The sequence below is a fragment of the Salvelinus fontinalis genome, chromosome 34, assembly GCF_029448725.1.
Source record: "Salvelinus fontinalis isolate EN_2023a chromosome 34, ASM2944872v1, whole genome shotgun sequence".
Classification (NCBI taxonomy): Eukaryota; Metazoa; Chordata; class Actinopteri; order Salmoniformes; family Salmonidae; genus Salvelinus; species Salvelinus fontinalis.
This window is the reverse complement of record NC_074698.1, coordinates 600,054-621,888: the sequence shown is the minus strand read 5'-3', so window position 1 is coordinate 621,888 and position 21,835 is coordinate 600,054. Positions and strand designations below refer to the sequence as shown.

Genomic DNA, 21,835 nt, shown 5'->3' with positions numbered 1-21,835 from the left:
TTCAGCCAGTGATGTCCCGACCAAAAGAAGTCCACCAGCTTGCGTTGCAGGTCTGCAAGCAGACCGGCGGGGGGGTTGAGGACAGCCAGTTTATGCCACAAGGAAGATGCCACCAGGTTGTTAATTATCAGCACCCTCCCTCTATATGACACTTGGGATAGGAGCCACCTCCACCTGGCCAGTCTTGACACCACTGCCTGTGACAGCCCCTCCCAGTTCTTCCTGACCCACCTCTCCGAGCCCAAGTACACCCCCAACACTTTAAGCCCTTCACAACCCCACTGCAAACCCCCTGGAAGCAGAGGAGGAGCCCTATCCCCCCATGCCCCACATAACAGAGCTTTGCTCTTTCCCCAGTTTACCTTAGCTGATGAAGCTCCCTCGTACACCTTCAGACTGGTCTCTAGTTCCTGCATATCTTGCCCATCCCTGACCATCACAGAAACATCATCTGCATAGGCCTCATGTCCCTAATCAAGAACAAGTTGTCCGTGATTGAGCGTCCCGGTACACAATATGTCTGGTCCTTGTGTATTATAGAGTCCAGATGGGACTTCAGTCTGTTAGAGAGGACCTTGGCAAAAATCTTGTAGTCCGCACAGAGTAATGCCACAGGCCTCCAGTTCTTAAGTTCACACAGGTCCCCTTTTTTGGGCAGGAGAGTCAGAGCCGCCCGACGGCAGCTCATCGGCAACTCTCCTACCCCGATGCATTCACGCAAGACGTAAAAGAAATCCTGTCCAATTATTCCCCAGAATTTTTTGTAAAACTCCACTGGGAGTCCATCGACCCCCGGTGCACGACCGGGGGACATCTGGGTTACGGCCTCTGCCAGTTCATGTGACAACAGAGGAATGTCCATTTCATCCCTCTGTGCCCGAGAGAGCTTAGGGAGTCCTGCGAACAAGACCTGAGCACACATAGGATCACACATTTCTGCCCTATACAATTCAGTATAAAACTCCACAGTCCGCTCCCGCATCCCCCCCACCACAGAGGTCACCCGCCCATCAGACAGCCGTAGACAATGCATACCCTTGGCTTCACTGCTCTGTCTTTCCAAACCAAAGAAGAAGGAGCTGGGAGCATCCATCTTCTTGAGCATGGAGAACCTAGCTCTTACAAGTGCTCCCTTTGCTTTAACCTGGAAAAAACTGCCCAGGTCCCTACGTAATTCGGCTAAATTAGCCTGGAGGCCTACATTGCCTTGCCCCATTATCTCTACCTCCATCTCAGTAATACACCGCTCTAGTTCCCCCAATACTCTCCTAGCCTCTGATGATGAGAGAGCTGTGTACTGTTGACAGAAAAGCCGAATTTGCACTTTCCCCACATCCCACCATTGACTCAGAGACTCATACTCCTCTCTTCGCTGCCCCCACCTTTCCCAAAAAGTCTGGAAAACTGAGCAAAAAGTGGCATCTTGTAAGAGCTTTACATTGAACTTCCAATAAGATGCCTGCCGGGGCCCTGGTGAAATAGACAGCCGAGCCATGGTTATGTGGTGATCTGAAAACCCCACGGGGAGAATGGTAGCACCCAACAGCCTATTGCTCTGATTCCTAGATATGTAAAAACGATCAAGTCGGGCTGCACTCACCCTAGCCCCAAAAACCTTCACCCATGTATACTGTCTTGTGTTTGGATGTTTAGTTCTCCAAACATCCACTAGGTCAAACTGATTAATGATGTCCCCTAACACTCCCACTGACACTGAATGAGGCTCTTCCCCATTTCTGTCTTTTGTAAAATCCATTGTACAGTTCCAGTCACCTCCGATCACCAGCGTCTCCTCAGGCGCTACTTGTGAGAGTTCCTGTCTAAGACTCCCAAATAGAACCCCTCTTTCTCTCCCTGTGTTAGGCGCATACACATTTATAAAAACAAAACCCATGCTGTTAATTTCTGCTTTAACAACAAGCAACCTACCCATACACACTTCCTTTGAGGAGCAAATTTTTACAGACAGACCCGGTGCAAAAAGGACTGCCACCCCTGCACTAAAATGTGTCCCATGGCTCAACACACTTGCCCCTTTCCACCAGAGCCCCCAATCAACTTCATTCACCACATCACTATGCGTCTCCTGCAGAAATAACACATGTACTTTCTTTTGTTTTACATATTCACCCAACACACTCCTCTTTCCCGCATCTCTGGCGCCATTTGTATTAAGCGAGCCTACCCAAAGAGTCTCCATAAGAAGTGGGAGAAAAGCCAGCAGAGAAATAGACCAATAGCAAAGCTCAAAAAGCCCCAGTGTCAGAAAGAAATTAAACATTTAAACAGTGTCTGAAGGTAAACCTTTACGCACTGTTGTGACCCACTTCCTCAACCTAAACCGTTTCTTGGGTGAGAGGACACCATGCCCCTCATTTCTCATAGCATGTTGTACTGATCTTACAAACTTTCTAGGATCAGGAAAAAAAGCCTCAAGATTAACTTTTTCCCCTTAGTCTCATTCAGGAACCTTGTCAGTTCTCTCAACGTGTACTTAGACCCCTCTGGTTGACTGGCTGTCAGCTCCGGGCCAATTGAAGAGGAGTCTGAAAAAAATAACTCCTCATCCTCTTCCTCAGACTCACTTTCCTCCTCTTCTCTATCTCCCACCCTGACCACCTGCTCTTTCTCTCTGGTTAGGGCCTCACCCACAGCAACAGGCAACATTTCCATGGTGCCTTTGTCCACACCCTTTTTCCTTTTCCGCTTGACACCCTCCTCCTCCCCCCCTAATCTCTTACACTTCCCCACTATACTCTCCTCATCCACTAGAATAACCTGATTAGACCCAGTATCATCTACACCACCCTCCATAGCATGACTAGGCCCAGCATCATCTACACCACCCTCCATAGCATGACTAGGGCCAGCCTCAGCTACCCCACCATCCATAGCCGGACTAGACTCAGCCTCTGCTATACCACCATCCATATCCTGCCTAGACCCAGCACCCTTTACACCACCCTCCATAGCATAACTAGGCCCAGCCTCAGCTACCCCACCATCTCTAGCCTGACTAGACCCGGCCTCTGCTTCCCCACCATCTCTAGCCTGACTAGACCCATCCTCCACTACCCCACCATCTCTAGCCTGACTAAACTCAGCTACAGCTACCCCACCATCTCTAGCCTGACTAGGCCCAGCCTCATGTACACCACCATCTCTAACCTGACTAGGTCCAGCCTCTGCTGTCTGCATCTCCTTACCCCCTGCACTTTGACCTCGATTTCCCCCACTGGCGCTTGTACCCTCACCTTGTCTACGGCCTTTGTGTGGGCACGCAAAACTCTGGTGCCCCAAATCCCCACATTCAAAACACCGTAGACTATCTGTGCTGGCAAACCCTGCATAGAGCCCCTCCCCATGCCTCACTTTAAAATGCACATTTAGCTGTTGCTCGTTGTTGTTCAGAAACATAAACACTTGCCTCCGGAACGAAACAACGTGTTTAACGGCATCTGCCTGAAACCCTGCTGACAGTACACGGAAACCGCTAGCAAACTTACCAAAACGACTCAGCTCTTTCTTAATTTGATCATCCGTAATAAACGGAGGCAAATTTGCCACTACAACTCTTGTTGAAGGGGTAGAGAGAGGTGAAATTGACACCAACACATCCCTTACAAATATTCCGCTAGCAATTAGCCTACCAACCAAATTAGCCCTTTTCATGAACACAACCACAGCTTTGTTCATTCTAGAAGCAGAATGTATAAACTCAGCTCCTACCTGTTCACCGACCGCGAGCAGAACCTCCTCCACCTTAACTCCGTTCTCAGGAACACACCTGAATCCATGCTGTATAGACAGCGTCTCCTCCGCGCTAGGCTGAGAAGCCATCGCGCACACCACAACTTCCAAACCCCAGGAAAGTTACTCTGTCCTCTTCCACCCTAACTTTGAAAAAAAACTTTGGATACCGCTAAAACAAATATTGCATTAACCCTCCACCATAGAAAATAACATGTAAAGAAAAGAATCAAGAAAGTTAGTTAGGATAGAGCTTTCCACACCAAACACTCAAACTCCAAAAACACCCAGCATGCACTGCGAGAGAGAGAGAGAGAGAGAGAGAGAGAGAGAGAGAGAGAGAGAGAGAGAGAGAGAGAGAGAGAGAGAGAGAGAGAGAGAGACACAGACACAGACACAGACAGAGAGACACAGACAGAGAGACACAGACAGAGAGACACAGACAGAGACACACAGACAGAGACACACAGACAGAGACACACAGACAGAGACACACAGACAGAGACACACACAGAGACACACACAGAGACACACACAGAGACTAAGGGGAAGGCCGAGGGAATTCCACAGAGAAAAGATGAAAGATGGTGAGAGCGACAGAGAGAGCAAAATAAAGAGCTAGAGAGCAGGTTGATGAGTGATGGTGAGAGCGATGGAGGGAGTGAGGGAGAGAGGTGGGGGAGAGGAGCATTTGTGGGGATGATTTACAGTAGCAGGGTAAAAGCTTATCTTGGTCTATAATGGCCACATATGACACTGACCTTTCCAGAGGTCCCAGTGGGAAATTGTGTTATTATCAACAGCAAGAGTAGTGGAAAACACCTGTGTTTACCAATTAAATTCTTACAGTGACACACACACACACGCACATTGTGACCAACAAGCCGCTATACATGTGAATGTTACCTTTCATCTTTCATCTCTCATAGCCTCACAGTCCTTTCTGTACAACACACTCACAAGAATAATCTAGACCTTCTCAAAGAACCCTGGCAGGACTGATACATCACTGACACTCACAGATGTTCTGTATGGAGCAACCAGGCCTCATATGAAACTCAACTGGACTTGAGAGAATAGAAGGCAGAGAGAATAGAAGGCAGAGAGAATAGAAGGCAGAGAGAATAGAAGGCAGAGAGAATAGAAGGCAGAGAGAATAGAAGGCAGAGAGAATAGAAGGCAGAGAGAATAGAAGGCAGAGAGAATAGAAGGCAGAGAGAATAGAAGGCAGAGAGGATAGAAGGCAGAGAGGATAGAAGGCAGAGAGAATAGAAGGTAGACAGAAAAGGAGAATGAAACAGTAAACCGGCTGTTCAAAACATTCAAAACTAACAAACAGTTCATCATCATGGCCAGATTAGAAATGAGATAAACTGATATCAAACAAACACAAAATACAATCAGACCACAGGAGGTTGGTGGGACCTTAATTGGGGAGGATGGGCTCGTGGTAATGGCTGGAGCGGAATAAGTATAATGGTATCAAACACATGGTTTTCAGGTGTCTTATGCCATTCCATTCGCTCCGTTCCAGCCATTATTATAATTCGTCCTCCCCTCAGAAGCCTCCACTGAATCAGATGTGCTGTGTGTAACAGTGCAACTATTGGACTGTGACAGTGTTTAAATAACTGAACACTCCATCCTCTCTGAATCCATACACCCCCCTAGGGTATGTTTCTGACAATATACAATCTAATCAATAATTCATAATGAATTGTGTGAAGGGATGAATGGATAGAAGTTCCCTCAAGGGAAAAATCTAGTTATTCTATTTGATTCTGTAAAAGTATATTATATTTTAATATATTCTATTAACTTCTATCCTATTCTATTGCGTATATGGGTGTGATTGAAAGGATTACAGTAGCTATAATGTGTAATGTCATAGCTGACTTAACAATGGAAGTTTTAGAATGTTGAAGAAATAACATTGGAGAGGATGGGAGGTTTTTGGGAGAACAAAAACCAGTGCAGTTTTAAAAGTATAGAAATGGTATCAAAAAGCTATATGTTAGTATTTTTGTACCCTAACCTTGCTGATGGAAGCACACTAATAAATGGAAGGAGAAACAAATGTAAAATGTTGTTTTGATAGATTACATTCTTGATACACTCTTTATGACATCACAAAGTGTCCGTGACATAGGGTTCCAGAATCATACTTGTTGACATCTCATGTGCTGGAACACTCATTTGTCTTGCATGCAAGGTATCTATCGAACTGTCTACTGAGAAGATATTAGACTGTCAAATGTGTTAACCCTTGTATGGTCGTCATGGACATGAGGGTACCTGGTCTCCTTATATGGAGGTCATTTACATATTCTTACGAATGAACATACTTTATTCCATAAATTCAGTCCAAAAGGGACAATCCACTCAATTAAGGTCTGCGGAGATGGGAAGACCCAACGATCATTGGGATATACTCTAGATATATAAACTTTTACCAAAAGGATGTTGAGTCTGCCTTGGACAGTATGACATGGAATGTGACTCATGTGGAATCTACAAGATCCTTCTCTGAGGAAGAGCATCGTTGTGAATATTATCGTCAAGCATCTGGATAAGCCAAGCATTAGGGGACACATTTTATATTCTGTCCTCCAAGGTTGTTTGTGATACTAAGGGCATATCCCGTGGGTATGGTTATGTAGATTGCACAACCCAGGACGCTGTTGAACGAGCCAAGAGATTGAATGGTAAGATGTCGGCTGATGAAATAGTGAGCATTGAACCATTTAAATCATGTAAACAGCGAGAGGCTGAATTTGGATCCAGGGCCAAGGAGTTCACCTATGTGTACATCAAGAACTTTGCCATCAACATGGACGATGACAAACTGCGAGACATGGTTGACATGGAGAGTGTTTGGCAGATGTGTCTTGTGTAGCCTACTGTTGTATATTCTCTTGTTGTTTCGTGACCTTTTTATTGAGTTGAGGACGATTCTGTCCTTTTCATCTCCAGGGAGTGTCATGGTTGATCACAGCATGAAATCCAGAGGATTCGGCTTCCTCAGTTTCAAAAGGAAGGAGGATGCACAGAAGGTGAGAGATGTCATCCATTATTGTCACTGTCTAGATGTGTTACAGAGCTCAGTGTCTGGGAGACCAGTGTGTCATTGGGGTGCATCTGATTTCGTCAGGCTGTGGATCAGATAAATGAGAAGGAGGTGAACAGGTGGTGGATCTATGTAGGCCACGGCCAGAAGAAATGCGCAACAAGCTCTCACAATCTCATGTCAGAATTAGACGTTTATCCATGTTTCTCAAACATCAGATTTCGAAGTTGTTCCAAACTTAAAATTTAGAAGTGTTTAAGGTTAAATTTAGGCATTAACTCTGAATTTTTAAGGATAGGCATTAACTGTTAATGGTTAAGGTAAGTGTTAAGGTTTGAGATAGGCTTAAAACAAAAATCAAAAAAGTGGCCAGTTTCTACGTCATCTCCCGACATCCTCAGACATGGATGGACATCTAATCCTTGTATCACCGGTGCCCTGGCTGGAAATTCAAGTGCCAGACGATGCTAAAATGCAGGACTGAGCTGAGGAAGAAGGCCGCATTAACGGAGTCAATCTGTACATGAATAATATGGACGATAGCTGGAACGATCATCATCTCCAGAAAGAGCTTTGCCGCTTCAGAACAATCACAAGCACCAAGGTGATGGAGCACGGTTGAAGCAAAGGCTTTGTCGCAGATGAACAGTCGCATAGTGACCAACAAGCCACTATCTGTGGCTCCAGGCCCAGCACAAGACCCTACAGCAGGCGTATCTGAAGAACCGCTACCTGCAGAGGATGGCTAGCATCATAGCCGTCCCAAACCCACCCGCCATTATGCATCCATGCACCATGAGTGCCTCATCCTCACATCAGATGAGGGAGTATATCTGATGATGCAGCATATATGTAAATGATGGAGTCATTGTTGATACTACTCCCATAGCATTTACCTTGAATGTCTTTAGTTGGAAGAATACTGGCTATTGTCATCATCACATCTCTGATCATAATTATATTCCCCCCAGCTTCCCAGGCAGCCATAGTGAGCATGCCTCAGAAAACCTCTCACCAGGAAATGAATGCCCTGCTTCAGGTCCACATGCAAAAGCCTGCTGTCTATGTCCAGGAGCCTCTGACTGCTTCCATGCATCCATTACAATTGGCTCATTCATCCCCCTCCTCTCCCCTGTAACTACTCCCCAGGTCGTTGCTGCAAATGAGAACGTGTTCTCAGTCAACTTACCTGGTAAAATAATGGAAAAATAAAAATAAATAAATAAAATGCTGTCAACCTTATCCCTTGAGAACCCAAAATAAAGTCTGTGTGAGTCTGGTATCCATCTCTCTTTTCAATTCACTTCCTCATTCAAGAACTTGTGACCATCCATTCCATGGTCCTTTCTGATGGTTTATTTTATTCTCCATCCCTCCAAGTCAGAAACTTTACCTCTTGATCCACCCCCCCCCCCCCCAATCTGGCTCCAGAAATCACAGGCATGCTCGTGGAGCTGGAGAACTCTGAGCTGCTCCACATGCTGGAGTCCCCACAGACCCTGCACGCCAACCTAGACTGAGGCACAGACCCGTGTCTGTGCCTCAGTCTAGGTTGGCGTGCAGGGTCTGTCAATGGGGATAGTCAGCTCAGCCTCGATCTAGGTTGAGCAAAACAAAACATTGTGGTGTTTGCTTTAGCAATCTTACTGGAATAAACACCTCCTCAATTCCTGTCATTATTGAAAGAGATTGCGATATCTCACATCTCAAAATAGGGTTACTTAATGTTAGATCCCTCACTTCCAAGGCAGTCATAGTCAATGAACTAATCACTGATCATAATCGTGATGTGATTAGCTTGACAGAAACATGGCTCAAGCCTGATGAATTAACTGTGTTAAATGAGGCCTCTCCTGGTTACACTAGTGACCATATCCCCAGGCATCCCGCAAAGGCGGTGGTGAGGCTAACATTTATGACAGCAAATTTCAATTTGCAAAAAATGAAATTACTTTTTATTTTGAGCTTCTAGTCATGAAATCTATGCAGTCTACTCAATCACTTTGAAGAGCTACCATTCCTCACTGAGTTCCCAGAATTTCTATCCGACCTTGTAGTCATGGCAGATAATATTCACATTTATATTCACAATATTCACATAATATTGACATTACATATTCACATGGAAAAGTCCACAGACCCACTACAAAAGGCTTTCGGAGCCATAATCGACTCGGTGGGTTTTGTCAAACATTTTTCCGGATCTTCTCACTGCCACAGTCATACCCTGGATCAAGTTTTGTACCGTGGAATAATTATTGTGGATCTAAATGTTTTTCATCATAATCCTGGACAATCGGACCACCATTTTATTACATTTGCAATAACAACAAATAATCAGCTCAGACCCCAAACAAGGATCATCAAAAGCCGTGCTATAAATTCTCAGACAACCCAAAGATTCCTAGATGCCCTTCCAGACTCCCTCCACCTACCCAAGGACATCGGAGTACAACAATCGGTTCACCACCTAACTGAGTATTTGAATTGAACCTTGCGTAATACCCTAGATGCAGTCGCACCCCTAAAAACCAAAAAACATTTGTTACAAGACATTTGCTCCCTGGTATAGAGAAAATACCTGAGCCCTGAAGCAAGCTTCCAGAAAACTGGAACAGAAATGGCGCTCAACCAAAATGGAAGTCTTCCGACTATCTTGGAAAGACAGTAACATGCAATATAGAAGAGCCCTCACTGCTGCTTGATCAACCTATTTTTATGACCTAATTAAGGAGAATAAGAACCATCTAAAATGTATTTTTGAAACTGTCGCAAAGCTAACTAAAAAGCAGCATTCAACAAGAGAGGATAGCTTTCACTTCAGCAGTGATAACTTCATGAACTTCTTCAATGAAAAGATCATGATCATTAGAAAGCAAATTACGGACTCCACTTTGAATCTGCGTATTTCTCCAAATCTCAGTTGTCCTGAGTCTGCACAGAACTGCCAGGACCTAGGATCAATGGAGTTTTTTTATCCTGTATCTCTTTGCACATTCATGAACGTAGTCATGGCCTCTAAACCGCCAAGCTGCATACTGGACCCTATTCCTACTAAACTACTGAAAGAGCTACTTACTGTGCTTGGCCCTTCTATGTTGAACATAATAAATGGTTCCCTATCCACGATGTGTACCAAACTCACTAAAAGTGGAAGCAATAAAGCCTCTCCTGAAGAGGCCAAACCTTGACCCGGAAAATCAAAAAAGCCTATATCGAATCTCCCATTCCTCAAACAACTAAAAATGAAAATGCTATTGAGCAGCAACTCACTGCCTTCCTGAAGACAAATAATGTATACGAAATGCTTCAGTCTGGTTTTAGACCCCATCATAGCACTGAGACTGAACTTGTGAAGGTGGTAAATGACCTTTTAATGGCGTCAGACCAAGGCTCTGCATATGTCCTCGTGCTCCTAGACCTTAGTGCTGATTTTGACACCATCATCACCACATTCTTTTGTAGAGATTAGGAACTCTAATTGGTCTACATGGACATGTTCTTGCCTGGTTTAGATCTTATCTGTCAGAAAGATATCAGTTTGTCTCTGTGGATGGTTTGTCCTCTGACAAATCAATTTTAAGTTTCAGCGTTCCTCAAGGTTCCGTTTTAGCACCACTATTGTTTTCACTGTATATTTTACTTCTTGGTGATGTCATTCGGAAACACAATGTCAACTTTCACTGCTATGCGGATGACACACAGCTGTAGATTCGATGAAACATGGTGAAGCCCCAAAATTGCCGACTCTGGAAGTCTGTGTTTCAGACATAAGGAAGTGGATGGCGGCAAATGTTTTACTTTTAAATTTGGAGAAAACAGAGATGCTAGTTCTAGGTCCCAAGAAACAAAGAGATCTGCTGTTGGATCTGGCAATTCATCTTGATGGTTGTACAGTTATCTCAAATAAAACTGTGAAGGATCTTGGCTTTAATCTGGACCCTGATCTCTCTTTTGATGAACATATCAAGAATATCTTCGTAACATTGCAAAAATCATAAACTTTTTGTACCAAAATTATACAGAAAAGCTAATCCATGCTTTTGTCACTTCTAGATTAGACTACTGCAATGTTCTACTCTCCGGCTACCCGGATAAAGCACTAGATACACTTCAGTTAGTGCTAAACACGGCTGCTAGAATCCTGACTAGAACAATTTATAATTTTACTCCAGTGCTAGCCTCTCTACATTGGCTTCCTGTTAAGAGCTGATTTCAAGGTTTTACTGCTAACCTACAAAGCATTACATGGGCTTGCTGCTACCTATCTCTCCGATTTGGTCCTGCCGTACATACCTACACGTACGGTCACAAGACGCAGGCCTCCTTATTGTCCCTAGAATTTCTACGCAAACAGCTGGAGGCAGGGCTTTCTCCTATAGAGCTCCACTTTTATGGAATGGTCTGCTTATCCATGTGAGAGGTGCAGACTCGGTCTCTAGCTTTAAGTCTTTACTGAAGACTCATCTCTTCAGTAGGTCCTATGATTGAGTGTAGTCTGGCCCAGGGGTGCGAAGGTGAACGGAAAGGCACTGGAGCGACGAACTGCCCTTGCTGTCTCTGCCTGGCTGGCTCCCCTCTCTCCACGGGGATTCTCTGCCTCTAACCCTATTACGGGGGCTGAGTCACTGGCTTACTAGTGCTCTTCCATGCCGTCCCTATTAGTGGTGCGTCACTTGAGTGGGTTGAGTCATTGACGTGATCTTCCTGTCTGTTGATATCTAGTGGTGTGGGGGCTGTGCTTTGGCAAAGTGGGTGGGGTTGTATCCTGCTGGGCCCTGTCCGGGGGTATCGTCAGATGGGGCCACTGTGTCCCCTGACCCACCCCTGTCTCAGTCTCCAGTATATGCCCTGCAATAGTCTATGTGCCGGGGGGCTAGGATCAGTGTGTTATATCTGGTGTAATTCTCCTGTCTTATCTGGTGTCATGTGTGAATTTAAGTGTGCTCCCTCTAATTCAATTCAATCCAAGGGCCATGTTGGCATGGGAAACGTATGTTAACATTGCCAAAGCAAGTGAAGTAGATAATATACAGAGGTGAAATAAACAATAAAAATGTACAGTAAACATTACACTCACAGAAGTTCCAAAAAATAAAGACATTTCAAATGTCATATTATGGCTATATACAGTGTTGTAACGATGTGCAAATAGTTAAAGTACAAAATGGAAAATAAATAAACATACATATGGGTTGTATTTACAATGGTGTTTGTTCTTCACTGGTTGCCCTTTTCTTGTGGCAACAGGTCACAAATCTTGCTGCTGTGATGCACACATGTGGTATTTCACCCAGTAGATATGGGAGTTTATCAAAATTGGGTTTGATTTCAACATTTTTGTGGATCTGTGTAATCTGAGGGAAATATGTGTCTATATTATGGTCATACATTTGGCAGGAGGTTAGGAAGTGCAGCTCAGTCTCCACCTCATTTTGTGGGCAGTGTGCACATAGCCTGTCCTCTCGAGAGCCAGGTCTGCCTATGGCAGCCTTTCTCAATAGCAAGGCTATGCTCACTGAGTCTGTACATAGTCAAAGCTTTCCTTAAGTTTGGGTCAGTCACAGTGGTCAGGTATTCTGCCACTGTGTACTCTCTGTTTAGGGCCAAATAGCATTCTAGCTTGCTCTGTTTTTTTGTTAATTCTTTCCAATGTGTCAAGTAATTATCTTTTTGTTTTCTCATGATTTGGTTGGGTCTAATTGTGTTGCTGTCCTGGGGCTCTGTGGGGTCTGTTTGTGTTTGTGAACAGAGCCCCAGGGCCAGCTTGCTTAGATTCATCTCTCTGTAGGTGATGCCTTTGTTGTGGAAGGTTTGGGAATCGCTTCCTTTTAGGTCGTTGTAGAATTTAACGGCTCTTTTCTCTATTTTGATAATTAGCGGGTATCGGCCTAATTATGATCTGCATGCATTATTTGGTTTTTTACATTATACACAGGTGATATTTTTTGCAGATTTCTGTATACAGTCTCAATTTTGTGAATTTTTGGTTGATGAGCGGACCCTGGGCCTCACAACCATTATGGGCCATGGGTTCTATGACCGATTCAAGTATTTTTAGCCAGATCCTAAATGGTTTATTGAATTTTATGATCCTTTTGATGGTTTAGAATGCCCTTCTTGCCTTGTCTCTCAGCTCATTCACAGCTTTGTGGAAGTTACCTGTGGCGCTGATGTTTAGGCCGAGGTATGTATCGTTTTTTGTGTGCTCTAGGGCAACAGTGTCGAGATGGAATTTGTATTTGTAGTCCTGGCGACTGGACCTTTTTTGGAACACCATTATTTTTGTCTTACTAAGATTTACTCCAGGTGCCAAGGTCTGGCAGAATCTGTGCAGAAGATCTAGGTGCTGCTGAAGGCCCTCCATGGTTGGTGACAGAAGCACCAGATCATCAGCAAACGGTAGACATTTGACTTCAGATTCTAGCAGGGTGAGGCCGGGTGCTCCCCTCCCGGAGGAACTGAGCCCTAGGATCATGCCTCAGGACTACCTGGCCTGATGACTCCTGGCTGTCCCCAGTCCACTTGGTCATGCTGCTGCTCCAGTTTCAACTGTTCTGCCTGTGGCTAGGGAACCTTGACCTGTTCACCTGACGTGTTACTTTGTCCTACACCTGCTGTTTTCGTCTCTCTCTCTCTCTCTCTCTCTCTCTCTCTCTCTCTCTCTACAGCACCCGCTGTCTTGACCTCTGAATGCTCGGCTATAAAAAGCCAACTGACATTTACTCCTGAGGTAATGGCCTGTTGCTCCCTCTACAACCCCTGTGATTATTATTTGACCCTGCTGGTCAACTATGAACGTTTGAACATCTTGAAGAACAATCTGGACTTAAACGGCAATATACTCTTATAATCTTCACCTGGCACAGCCAGAAGAGGACTGGCCACCCCTCAGAGCCTGGTTCATCTTTAGGATTCTTCCTAGGTTCCTGCCTTTCTAGGGAGTGTTTCCTAGTCACCGGGCTTCCACATCTGCATTGCTTGCTGTTTGGAGTTTTAGGCTGGGTTTCTGTTTAGCACTTTGTGACATCTGCTGATGTAAAAATGCTTATTTTTTATTATATATTTTTTTTACCCCCTTTTTCCCCCAATTTCATGGTATCCAATTGGTAGTAGTTACTGTCTTGTCTCATCGCTACAACTCCCGTATGGACTAGGGAGAGACGAAGGTTGAGAGCCATGCGTCCTCCGAAACACAACCCAACCAAGCCGCACTGCTTCTTAACACAATGCCCATCCAACCCAGAAGCCAGCCGCACCAGTGTGTCGGAGGAAACACCGTGCACCTAGCGACCTGGTCAGCGTCCACTGCGCCCGACCCTCCACAGGAGTCGCTAGTGCACAATGAGACAAGAATATCCCTACCAGCCAAACCCTCCCTAACCCGGACGACGCTAGGCCAATTGTGCGTCGCCCTATGGACCTCCCGGTCGCGGCCGGCTGCGACAGAGCCTGGGCATGAACCCAGATTCTCTGGTGGCACAGCTAGCACTGCGACGCAGTGCCTTAGACCACTGCTCCACCCGGGAAGCCCGTAAAAATGCTTTTAGAAATACATTTGATTGATTGAAGGTGGAGGATGCATCCACTGTCTACGAAGCATGGCCCAAGCAAAAACACCTGCCCCAGTGGCTTGGTAGGAGCCAGAATAAGAATGTGTGTGTGTGTGCTTTCCTGTGTGCATGGTGCCATAGCCCTTCTATGCCAGCCCTGTGGTCCTGTATCCACTCCTCCAGTTCCTGGGACAGATGTAACCACCTCCAGCCTCCAGCACTATTCTCTATTACAGCAGATCTAATTAGCCGTCCGTATCAAAGGAGATGTCAGAGTGACGTTGCCGCCTGTTCTGTCAGACCAGCTTACAGAACCAGGGCCTGAACTTTTGCCCTGTCGCCGTGCTATATAGCTAACTATAGCTCTATAGTGGGTGAACATCCAGCTTCATAGTGGCATGGGTTGTGTCCCAAATGGGCCCTGGTAGTGCACTAAACAGGGAATAGGGTGCCATTTTGGCCACCATGCACAATGCTGTATCTGGGAGGGCTAAATGAGTGGTTTAGTCTACAGTTTCATTGTGTGTCCCAGCCAGGCCTCATCTCTGTTAACCCAGAAGTCAACTCTTGAGTCATTTGTTCAGCTGCATGATTACCCCCCCCCCCCCCCGCAGGGGACAAAAACCCTCAAACCTGAACTAATTGAACAGATTGAACAGTAAATGCTATAATCTACAGGCAGAGGATGGATTAAGTTATTCTGGTCATATTTTGTGGTTGTTCTGCAGACTGGATACACACACTTGAAAAGATAAATGCACACACACACGAATGAATGTGAGTGCACAGACACATGCATACACAAACACACACACACACACACACACACACACACACACACACACACACACACACACACACACACACACACACACACACACACACACACACACACACACACACACACACACACACACACACACACACACACACACTAGACACAGAGAAAAGGGGTGAGGAGGAGAGGGGAAAAGAGAATTACATCACACACATCTATGATTTATGTTCTCCACAGACACATAATGTAAGGAATGGAAAGCTCCCTGAAGGCTATGATAATCACTTGGCAATGGGATGGTTCAGAGGTTGGTAACACAGCCTGACCCAGCCACTAACCCAGGGCCCAATTTAAGTCAAGTCTGGAGAACAAATATTACAACAAAACAAAACATATTTTGATTTATTGTGGCGTTAAGTTGCCTTTTGCTTTAACCAGTCAGCCCTTTTTATGAAAATATGAATTCAAAAATACATTCATGCTGGGCAAGAAGAATTATGTTTTGATTTAATTGAGTATCCCATTTTTAGCTTAGAAACCCTACTGTTTCTGCACAAAGTCATACTGCTGCATTGAATTATTCCAGACTGTTTGGCAAGATACACACATGCAGAAACAAATACACAGGCTATAGAAACGCAGTTATCAAGATTGAATGAAGAAACACTCTGTGGTGTTAAAAGAACTAAGGGTCTGGGGGTTGAAGCAATATAGCCGAAGCACTGAACTGCTTCTCACCTCAATATCCACTATTATATCAGCAATACAGTACAGTCCCAGCACATGGCATGATAAACATGAATTATAGAGACATACGATGGATCATTAATGATGACGGATCGGTTGCTACAGCTGTTACCATAGTGACCTGATGTGGCAACCGGACTGGAGAGTGTCTCTGGCTATCTGTTGGTCTCTCTCTCTCTCTCTCTCTCTCTCTCTCTCTCTCTCTCTCTCTCTCTCTCTCTACCTCTCTCGCTCTGTCTCACTCTCTCTCTTTTGGATCCTCTCTCCCTCTACATCATTCTCCGCCTGCCTATCTGTCTCTGTCCTGAACCTTACTCTCTTTCTCTCTGTAAATCTCCGCAGTTGTATATCACTCCACACCATCTCCCTTTCCTTCTCTCAATCATTTTCTCTCTCCCTTTTTATTTTGTGCCTGTCTGTCACTCCTTGCACTCCCTCTCTTGCATGTGCAACCCCTACCCTTTCTTATGCTCCTTCCCTTCTGTCCTGCTCCCCTCCATCCCGGTCTCTCCCCTCGCTCTCCTTTATCCCACTCTCTCTCTCCTTTATCCCACTCTCTCTCTCCTTTATCCCACTCTCTCTCTCTCTCTCTCTCTCTCTCTCTCTCTCTCTCTCTCTCTCTCTCTCTCTCTCTCTCACTCTCACACACTCACACACTCACACACACACACACACACAGCTCAGTGTCTCTACACACCAGTACAGAACAAGCTCTGAGAACTGAGAGAAAGAGAGGGATTTGACTTACATGAGCCTGTTAAAGTAAAATAGATACCCCCCCACCCCCAGAGATCAACCTGCATCAAAAGCCATCGCCATTTAAAACACTGTAACACTGCTTTATTTGAACATGTTTTACCTCTTTTACAAAACAGACTTGGTGAAATAAACATGCTGTTATACTAGCCACTTGCCCAGCCTTGTGTAGCCCCGGGGGCAACCTCTAAAATCCTTGTCCAAACACCAAGTCAACCACTAAGCAGCATCATAGAACCACAGCATCTTACAGCAGCCCCTTACATTCAGCCTTCATACCAAAGCAGAGGGTCTTCAGAGTGGGGCAACAGAAGCATTAAAGGCCCCTGGAGACTGGAGCTAGCATTGCCTGCATGTGAATGATGTAATGTGGCCTCCAGGCAAGACTTCATCATGCATGTTACACAACTCCAAACCATTTGTCCCTCCTGGGATCTGGTCTCTGGGCTCGGTGAGGGGGTCCAGTTGATATGTGAAATCATTAGCTTATGATGTCCTGTATATGGACATCTTCAATGGTTCTGTGCTGGTTTCTGTGGAGTAAAGATCAAAGATAAAGATACACAGTGAACAGTGTTGAAGTCGAAAGTTTACATACACTGAGCCAAATACATTTAAACTCAGTTTTTCACAATTCCTGACATTTAATACTCGTAAAAAATACCCTGTCTTAGGTCAGTTAGGATCACCACTTTATTTTAAGAATGTGAAATGTCAGAATAATAGTAGAGAGTAGAGATAATAGTAGAGAGAATTATTTATTTCAGCTTTTATTTCTTTCATCACATTCCCAGTGGGTCAGAATTTTACATACACTCAATTAGTATTTGGTAGCATTGCCTTTAAATTGTTTAACTTGGGTCAAATGTTTCGGGTATCCTTCCACAAGCTTCCCACAATAAATTGGGTGATTTCTGGCCCATTCCTCCTGACAGAGCTGGTGTAAGTGAGTCAGGTTTGTTGGCCTCTTTGCTCGCACACGCTTTTTCAGTTCTGCCACAAATGTTCTATAGGATTGAGGTCAGGGCGTTGTGATGGCCACTCCAATACCTTGACTTTGTTGACCTTAAGCCATTTTGCCACAACATGATGCTGCCACCCCCGTGCTTCACAGTTGGGATGGTGTTCTTCGGCTTGCAAGCCTCCCCCTTTTTCCTCCAAACATAATGATGGTCATTATGGCCAAAAAGTTATATTTTGTTTCATCAGACCAGAGGACATTTCTCCAAAAAGTACAATCTGGTGGTTGAAAAACGAGTGGTTGTAAAGTGTATGTAAACTTCTGACTTCAACTGTATACACAAACATACACACGCACAAATTTACACACACATACACACACACACCACACACACAACCACTACACACAACCTAATAATCTCTCTTTCTCAACTACAGCACACAGACTCACAGATTCTTCACACATTTCCTCATTTATCCAAAGGTGCTCTCTTCTGTCCAATAAAATAACTGCATGACTGCAGCGAATTGAATCTGTGAGCGAACTGAACACTAAGATGTTCTTCTTCCCTCTGTTATTTCATGTGAAAATAACCTGCTGATTCATCCTAATGAATGTGATCTATTATGACCATGGTCAATAGGACCGTAATCAATATGACCATGGTCAGTGTCACTGTGCGTGTCCCCACAGCCCTCTCACGTCCACAAGTTGACATGGTACCCTGCACATCGACTCTGTACAAGTAGACCATGTTCTTTTTTACTCGTTATTGTTATTTGTTTTCCTCGTGTCTATTTCTCATAAATAAAAAAAAGATATACAGTAAATCTTTAACTCTGCATTGTTGGAACAGGTAAGCGTTTCACTCTACACCTCTTGTTTACGAAGCTTGTGACAAATACATTTAGATTTGTTCTATTAGAATGGAAAATATCCCAAAACAAACCCAGTGAACCCTGTCAGCCTGACTCTTCCTCTCCTCTCCCCCCCTCTCTCTAGCACCGCCGTCTTCCCCTCTCTGACGTCATAGCAACTGCAGTCGAATAGAACATGGAGCAGAGCAGAACATCATACATCTCTCCATCTGTCTGGGGGCTAGTTATGGACAAAGGGGGATCAGAGAATGGAATGAGGAGGGGGAGGAGGAGGAGGAGAGGTGTGTACTAAACTCAGGCTCTACAGACCACGTCATAGCAACGCTAGAATAATATTCCCTATAATCTGTCTTTAAAAAGACGCTGCTACCAGGCTTTGTATAAGTTTCCCTGAGAAGAAGTAAAGTTATTCTATCAGTCACATTTCTATGTCTGACTCACCCCACCACTGCTGCAGAGGACCAAACATGAACCTGCAACAGGGCCAGCTAATAGACAGACCAACTTCACAGAAACATGTCAGAGAAAGAGAGAGAGAGGGAGAGAGAGGGACAGAGGGTGAGAGAGGATATATGGGGATGGGGAAGAAGAGTGAGAGAAAGAAAGGTTGGACATAGAGAGGAAGAGAAGGAATGAAAAGGGAGAAGGGAGGGGAGGAATGGAGAAAGAAGGGAAGAGAGCGACGCCAGAGTGAGGGAGAGAGAGAGAGAGAGAGAGAGAGCGAAAGAGAGAGAGGAGGGAGGTGCAGGTGGAGAGAAACGCTAAGTGATTAGCATTCCAAAGGGATTGGCTGCTGACTCAGGAGACTGTTCAACGCTGCTCTTTCGCAGCCACACACACGCAGGCACACACATTCATATCCTTATCCATGCGTATGCACATATATACATTAACAATTACAATGTGTAAACAAACATGGACCTGCACATTTACAATCCAGCAAATCCTTTACAAATGACACACTCTCTTCATCATACTTTGTTTCATTTATTTACAGGACTCCCTCCCACCCTCAAACACAGATAACCACTGCTAGATTCATACACACCTACATGAAAATCCACACGTGCACAGACGCATGCAGGCACACACACACACACACACACACTAACTCACACACACTCAATCACTCACGCATGCACAAATGCACTCACGCACACACACACACACCAATAACCAATGCTATATTCAGCAGGAGGTACAGAGATGAAATACGACCTCCCACTGTGCAGATTTTCCAGCCGTATCATTAAAACATATATAAAGGTTGTGCCTGGAACTTCCATGACAGAATAAACTGCTGATAGGGTCATTTGGCTTCAAAAACCCTCTTGACGCCTTCCATTTCCTGACAGATATGTAAAACACCAAAACACTTCCTGAAAATACAGATAGAAATGTAATGAATAGAGATTACATGATTCCTTACTCTACATATGCGCTTTGAGAATATTTTCTCCAATGAAAAGTTCTTCACAAGTTAAATAAATGATTATTATTATTTTCGAGAGGAAGTCAACTTTCTAGAAAGACGAGCAAGGGACCACTAGGGAACAATGTGAATGTCCTGAGGACATCCCCAACCTGGTCTTAGAGCATTTCCTATTATTTTGGATGTAAATCCGAGATGCTCTATTGAGTAAGATATGTTACGTTTAGTATGATATGTATTCATTTGTGGATGTCCATCTCCCATTTTGCATGATATGTTGATTAATTACAATTTGTATTATATGTTATGAATTTGCAAAATGTACAAAATATTATGGCTTTGCAAAACGTACAATATGTTACAAATTTGCGTGCTATGTAAGATACACAGTGGCTACCCGTCATTCAGCCCCACCTTTTTAGTCTGTTATTTTGGCATTAATATGTGTCACATATCAAAAAATTCAATAATAATTGAGTTAATAAGGCCCCATACAAACTTGGTCTCTTTTTTACTTTCTTGATTAAGGGAGCTCCAAAATGCTGGTATTTCAGCCTAGCTCAGTGCTTTCTGTGGAGGTGGGGCAGCCAGCGGAGAATACGGAGTGTAGGGGTTGGTAATGTTCTCTAGTTGTGCCGTGATTGGCTTAGTATTCTGTCACTCACGGGGACACTACTTCACCGCCAAAACTAAGGGTAGAGCTTGAAAATGTAAGCCCCTTGGGTGCTGCCATAGAATTACATTAGAAGTGTCCATCCAAGAAGGCTCAATGTCATTGGCCACAGATAAAATGATGTCAAATCAAGTTATATCTACAGTAGCTTTGATTGAACTGATCATGTCAACATCATACTTTCAAAATCTTGGCTAGCAAGCTAGCAGTCATCATCATGAATCAAGTCGACAATCTACTGGCAAATGCTTTCTAATCCTTGTCATATGAAGAGAAATAATGAAGATAAATTATAGATAAAACGTATCGGTGCTCATCAGCCATTGAACATAAACATTACACAACAAGTTGGAAATCGCAAATTCAACAATGAGTGGTTTGGAAGGAATTAGTGGTAAACTGCAAGCATTGCAAAACAATCACTACCCTGCTATTCAGTGGAGTGGGTGTGTGGTTCCAAGTCTCGGTTTAAGGGTCTCTTTTCCAAGTTTAAAAAGATAAACATTCAATATTGGCCATGCTGTCAATCCGGCATGACTTCTTCCACGCTCAAAACAACTGGAAACTTAGAACTGGGAAATCTGACTTCAGTGAGCTCAAGACAACTGGGAACTCAGAAAAAAACTAGCTTTGACTGGGAAAATACGTTTTGAGCGGTTATCCAACTCAGAATTGCAAGTCGGGAACTCGGGCATCTTTCCAGAGCTCGGATCTGAAGATCACTGACATTATCATGATTCAACCTTATTTTTTCAGAGTTTCCAGTTCTCTTGAAAGCACCATAAATTCAGAGAATGACAGACTTTGATGACAAAGTCTGATGACAAAATTTGCCCACAAAGGATCGCCTCGCCACCTTCCTGTTCAAGTGAACACGGCACAACAAGGTGAGTCCAAAAATGTATTGTATGTTGCTGCATAAATGATGTAATATGCAAGGAAGATATGTATACTGTAGCTAAGAAGGTAATACTAAGTGTATGTTGTGTAGTAGCCCATGTAATAATGTAATAATTTGGTCCCTTTTCCCCCTCTTAATTTCACATACAGCTCTGACTTGGTGGTGCACATGTAGCCTATAGCCTGTTTTAGAGAAGTATAATCATTGAATATTGTAAGAGCTTTCATTGTCTGCTTATATGCCCCCTTTATTTATCCTATGGTTCTGACTTCATATACAGGGAGTATACTGTAAGAACGGCCCATGTTCTGAATTCTGTCGCTGTACATTTTAAAGTGC

The 21,835-nt window shown here is 44.2% G+C and overlaps 1 pseudogene; it reads left to right on the top strand.

Moving 5' to 3' along the window:
• The first annotated feature begins 6,100 nt into the window (after window positions 1-6,100).
• LOC129832814 (polyadenylate-binding protein 1-like) lies at window positions 6,101-7,257 on the top strand (annotated as a pseudogene).
• The last annotated feature ends 14,578 nt before the right edge of the window (window positions 7,258-21,835 follow it).